This window comes from Hakea prostrata, chromosome 10 (genome assembly GCF_041222555.1).
Source record: "Hakea prostrata isolate BN-2017 chromosome 10, UWA_Hpros_2, whole genome shotgun sequence".
Lineage (NCBI taxonomy): Eukaryota > Viridiplantae > Streptophyta > Magnoliopsida > Proteales > Proteaceae > Hakea > Hakea prostrata.
In genome coordinates, this window is record NC_142609.1 from 22,713,291 (window position 1) to 22,718,456 (window position 5,166).

General features: G+C 40.0%; 1 non-coding gene across 1 annotated transcript; it reads left to right on the forward strand.

Moving 5' to 3' along the window:
• Window positions 1-3,894: 3,894 nt before the first annotated feature.
• TRNAW-CCA (transfer RNA tryptophan (anticodon CCA)) lies at window positions 3,895-3,968 on the forward strand. The gene has a single exon. It is a non-coding gene; the product is annotated as a tRNA-Trp (tRNA).
• Window positions 3,969-5,166: the final 1,198 nt, after the last annotated feature.

A 5,166-nucleotide genomic window follows, 5' to 3' on the forward strand; every position in this document is an offset into this window, starting at 1 on the left:
GTCATTTATTTATACATTGTATTATGAGATGTTATGACATAAGCTGGTAATATAATTAACAAATATTGATATGTAATGGATGGAAATAAGCATGTGATTGCTTAGGTATGATTTGGGATTGGGGAGGCCCACTGCACTTTCGTCCTTGGACATCTCGAGGGAATAGTATGGGATGCTCTCCAAGATGCCCATCGACGCCTCTCCCGGATCGTTGGATGACATACATAGGACTTGTCTAGATGTATGGCTAGGATATCCCCGTCGTATCAGACCCGAATCGAAGGGCATTGAGACCGAACGATTCGTGGTAGTGTATGGTTTGATGGGCGCTCTAGGTCGGTAACCAATCCGGGGACATAAAAACTATGCTACGGATACTGGAAGTGGGCCATTTATTGGTAGGGTTAGTAAATGGCTAGACTTGGGCTCACGGGCACTCAAGACTGCAATCCAATCCGTGAGAGGACTGAGAGCTTCCCTGCTTACTATTTTGTTGATGATTAATAGGGTTGATGAGTCCGTAAGCTTGGATTACGCTGACTCTAGGTGTGAAGGATAATTGAAAGGGGATCGCTGAAGTAGGAATGGACGTAATGCTGGAACTGAGTCGATACGCCGACCAGATGACTTGTATTGGCCAGGGCTTTTCTTCGTGACATGCGCTCAGTACTTATACCAAACGGTGATGTGAGAGAGCGGTGGACTAATTCCCCTACCATGGTTCTTTTTTTGAGATGACTTTACCAAACTTCCCCTTGCACTCCAAGATATCTTGTATGATTGAGGGGGAGGACTGAAAAACCCAAAGAAGTATGGTGTATGACTTAAAGCATGTCTACCCTATAGACTAGCTAAATATAGAGTTAGAATCATAATTGCATCATGTGTTTAATATCATATTGCATGATGCGCTGTTTTGTATCATGTATCTATGTTATTGTCAAATACTTCATTTTGCGTAGTTCTTTTGAACTCACTCCTTTTGTAACATTTTTGTTTTTTTTTTTGCTGACTATGATGGTCAACACTCAAGACCAAGTTGATGACCCCTGACCCTCCCGGTCACGGTGTACAAGTTGGTGAAGACTAGCTAGTCCGAGATTGGGACTTATCTTGAGTAAGTTGTCCTTGCACTTGTGTGCAAGTATTGGGATATCGTCCCATTTTCTTTTAACCTTTTTATTTGATTCGTTGAGACCGTAGTTTAGTTTGTTCCCTTGTCATTTTGGGAACCGGTTGTAAACCTAAATTTTAAATCGATCTACCTTCCACTAATATTATAGGACGGGTTTCCTCCCTCCTTTTCACACTTGATTGTTTATTCTAATGAAATCCTTTCCGCACTCTGATGTTATTCGTGAATCCTTCTGAGGTACTTTCTCGACTTTTATTATTAAATTATTTGGATACAAGGAATTGTTCTTGCTTTTGATTATATTATTGTGCTAAGTGACTATGATCGTTCCTAAACTTGATCGGCGGGACTGTAATTCACTCCCCGGGTAATCCAGATAGGGTATCCCCTTGGTGGATTTAGGGCGGGATGTGACAGATGGTATCAGAGCCCAAGTTTTCAGACAATCATAATCATGGGACACAGTAATAAAGCATCCTTGAGTCATAGACCCAGAAGTGACTCAAATTTTCTTAGAAAGTGAATAATAGAAAACTTGGATTAGAAACTTGAATAAATGAAGCATACTACATCTTGGTCGAATAATACACAATAATTAAAAATTTATGACTTGTACTTGGGTTGTAGTCATGGTTAGAGTTAAGTTGTTAGTTTTAAGTATTGTGTTTGTGTTGTGAGTCGTGAGTTGGATCTTGAGTTGGAAGTTGTCGTCGTGAGTTGTCCTAGTAGTGAAGCTGATTGCTCTGCCTCCAACCATAGAATCCATGACAATCCTAGAACCATCCCGCGGATCATCCTCTATTCGGTAAGTCGTGAGTTGTCCTAGAAGACTCTTATTCCTAGTTTATTTCTTAGTACATTTGTTTCAGTTGTAATTTCCTTTTTGACTTTCATACTGCGTTCCGCTATGTTTGTGGAGTGAGTTTCCGCCTCACTTTACTTCTTTTGATATCTTCGGATATCTGGTATCATTTTCCGCACTCTGATTATAATATTTATTCATTTCTTGAGTTAAACCTTTTGTTTATAATATTTAAACCTTGATTATTTCCTGTTTATGATTATGTTATTGTATATGTGGGAGGATGATTTCCTCGATACTTGATCTTTGGGGCTGTGGATCACACTCCTGGGTATGCCAGTTAGGGTACCGGCTGGGGGGATGTGACAAGAGTTCTTTCCAAACTTCCAGAGGATGACTTTATGAAGTCATTAGTGATGTAAGTTTTTCTTCATTATCTTTTGATGCTGAAGGTTGTTCTTTTGCTCCTGACTAACTCGGAAGTCGTTTGCGGGAGTCTCACTGGGAACTTCCACAACCAAGTGGAAGCAGCCTCTAGACTCAGTAAACAGAGTAATGAAGTTTCCATGCTTCGGGAAGACTCCAAAGCCAAAGATGTTGAGATTGCTCGCCTTAGGAAATTAGCTTAGGAGGTTGCAGGAGAAAAGAACTCTGTGATTGAGCATTTCCGTTCAGACTTGGATGATGCCAGGGAGAAGATCTCACGACTGGAGTGAGAAGCAGGAAAGTCAGGGGCCAAAGGATCTGATGTGTTACCTCAAAGGCAAGCTGTCATTTCCTTGCCCAAATCCCTTCCAACTGACTTTCACAAAGCTTGCATCTTCAAGTATTTACATAGTAAGCCCTTTGTTGACATGCTGAATGCTTATAACTTACAGGCGTACCGGGATGGTGAGAACGAAGTATGGGAATCAATACTAAGGAAAGATCCTCATTTTGATACGACTCCCTACAGCGCTGATTGTCATCCTGAAGTGTTTGCCAAGCCGGGTCTTCCTTTCCCTGACTGGACCAAGGATAAGATCGACCCTCCGCCTTCGAATCTGGATATTATGCATTATCTCGAGGATTCTCCTGTTTATTCTCCCCTGAAAGGATTCAGTTATGAAGAGCTTGCCCTGAATGCAAGTTTGATCAAGGACCATACTTCTTCTGTTCAAGCTAGATAAAGAGTATGGAATTGCGGAGGATTTTGTACATACTAAAATGCTTTTGTGATCCCCGTTCTTCCTCTTCTTCTTTTTGAATCCGTGTTGTTTCTTGACTCTTGTGTTTGTTCTGGCAAAGCTGTTCCGATCTTGTTTGATGTCTTAATGATCACCGATGATGACTTTCTTTTTTGACCGAACGAAGATTGTATCTCAACTCTTGTAATCTCATGTGTATGTTTGATGTAAAGGTTGGCCCCTTCCGGTCTTTTGAAGAAATAAGAAATTAACTTCATCTTGAACTTTGCCAGTCACTTGAGTCGCTGTTGCACTAGGTCTTATTTGTTCAGAACAATGCCTTTACTTAAAGATTTCCTGAGAAATACAATAAGTCTGAGAAGGAACTCACTCGGGTTTTAAACCGATGCCTTTACTTAAGGATTTCCGGAGAAATACAATAAGTCTGAGAAGGAACTCACTCGGGTTTTAAACCAATGGCTTTACTTAAGGATTTCCGGAGAAATACAATAAGTATGAGAAGGAACTCACTCGGGTTTTAAACCGATGCCTTTACTTAAGGATTTCCGGAGAAATACAATAAGTCTGAGAAGGAACTCACTTGGGTTTTAAACCGATGCTTCAAATCATGTCATCCCTACTTATTACTTCTCCTCTGGGCAATAACGATGGATTAGTTGAGGCCAATTAAAATTGGCCATAGATAACCTTTCATTAGATGATACTATACGCACGCAATGTGTATTGGGAAAAAAGAATCCTTTTCTTTACAGTTTTATTGTGATAAGAAAGCGCTCTTAGTTCAGTTTGGTAGAACGTGGGTCTCCAAAACCCAATGTCGTAGGTTCAAATCCTACAGAGCGTGATTCCGTTCTTGTTTGTTAGGTCAACTTATAATGAAATAACTCTACTAATTCACTAACTTGAACAGCGGGTTGTACTCTATTTGAATTTGTTACTAAGAGACATTTCGGAAATTCAATAAGTCTAAGAAGGAACTCACTCGGTTTTTAAACCAATGCCTTGTGGAAGGAACTCACTCGGACTTTCATCCGATGCCTTGACTTAAGAAATTCCAAAAGTGTTGAAGGACCCACACGGATTTTCATCCGATGCCTTGTAGCTGGATCTGTTCTTGAGTGTGGTGTATGATGCCCCCCAATCAAAAGATAATTGTTGAAAACCAATAATTGCATTGATTGAGTTGAAATTGGTTACATCACGAATAAAATTGTAGGAGAAAACCCCACTCAATTTGACTTCATATAGCCCTCCGAATCCATGTCCGAAGTTGCTAAACTATTCCTGAAAATTCTGTTGAGACCCTATTGGTCGATACCTGTTGGTCGATAATATCAATCCAAGGTAACGACCAACAAGCCCAGAATCGTGAAAAAGGTGCTTTTTGGATATTCCTTTCTCCTTTTTATGTGAAACCTCGAACCTAAATCATTATTTCACTCATTTCAACATCAAAGAACGTGGGAAAGCTCCTCTAAGCCTCCTCTTTGGCTTGGGTGATGATTTTCTACAAGAATCATTGTCTCTCTTCTCTAATCTTTTCTCGAAGGTATGTAATCTCTCACTCTCTCTCTAATCTACTTCTGCCCTATCTTGTTCTTGCTACTGAGTTCGTGAAGAAGGTGCTGCAACCTTGCAACCACATCTTCTACAAGCTCTCTTGGGTTGATTAAACCTCTCTTCATTCTTTCCATGCTATGTTTCTTATACTTGATGTCCTTGCTTTCTTATTTTGATTTCCTCTTCATGGAAACATGAGTTCATCTTCTTAATCTGATTTTCTTTAGCAAATAGGTCTGATTATATGTTAGTAATTGTCTATATTCTATTGATTAAATTCCTAAGTTCTCTTGCAATTGCAATTGATTTCATTGAAGAACATGATTCTTGCAAGTTTGAACCTAGGACCTCAAATTGGGGGTTTTCAATTCGACCATTGGATCATGTTAATTCTTGCTACGTAGTCTCCTGCTACTATTCCTAGCATCCCCTCCAAGTTTCATATCGATCCGAGACCCAGAAGACCAATTTTGAGCCAAAAC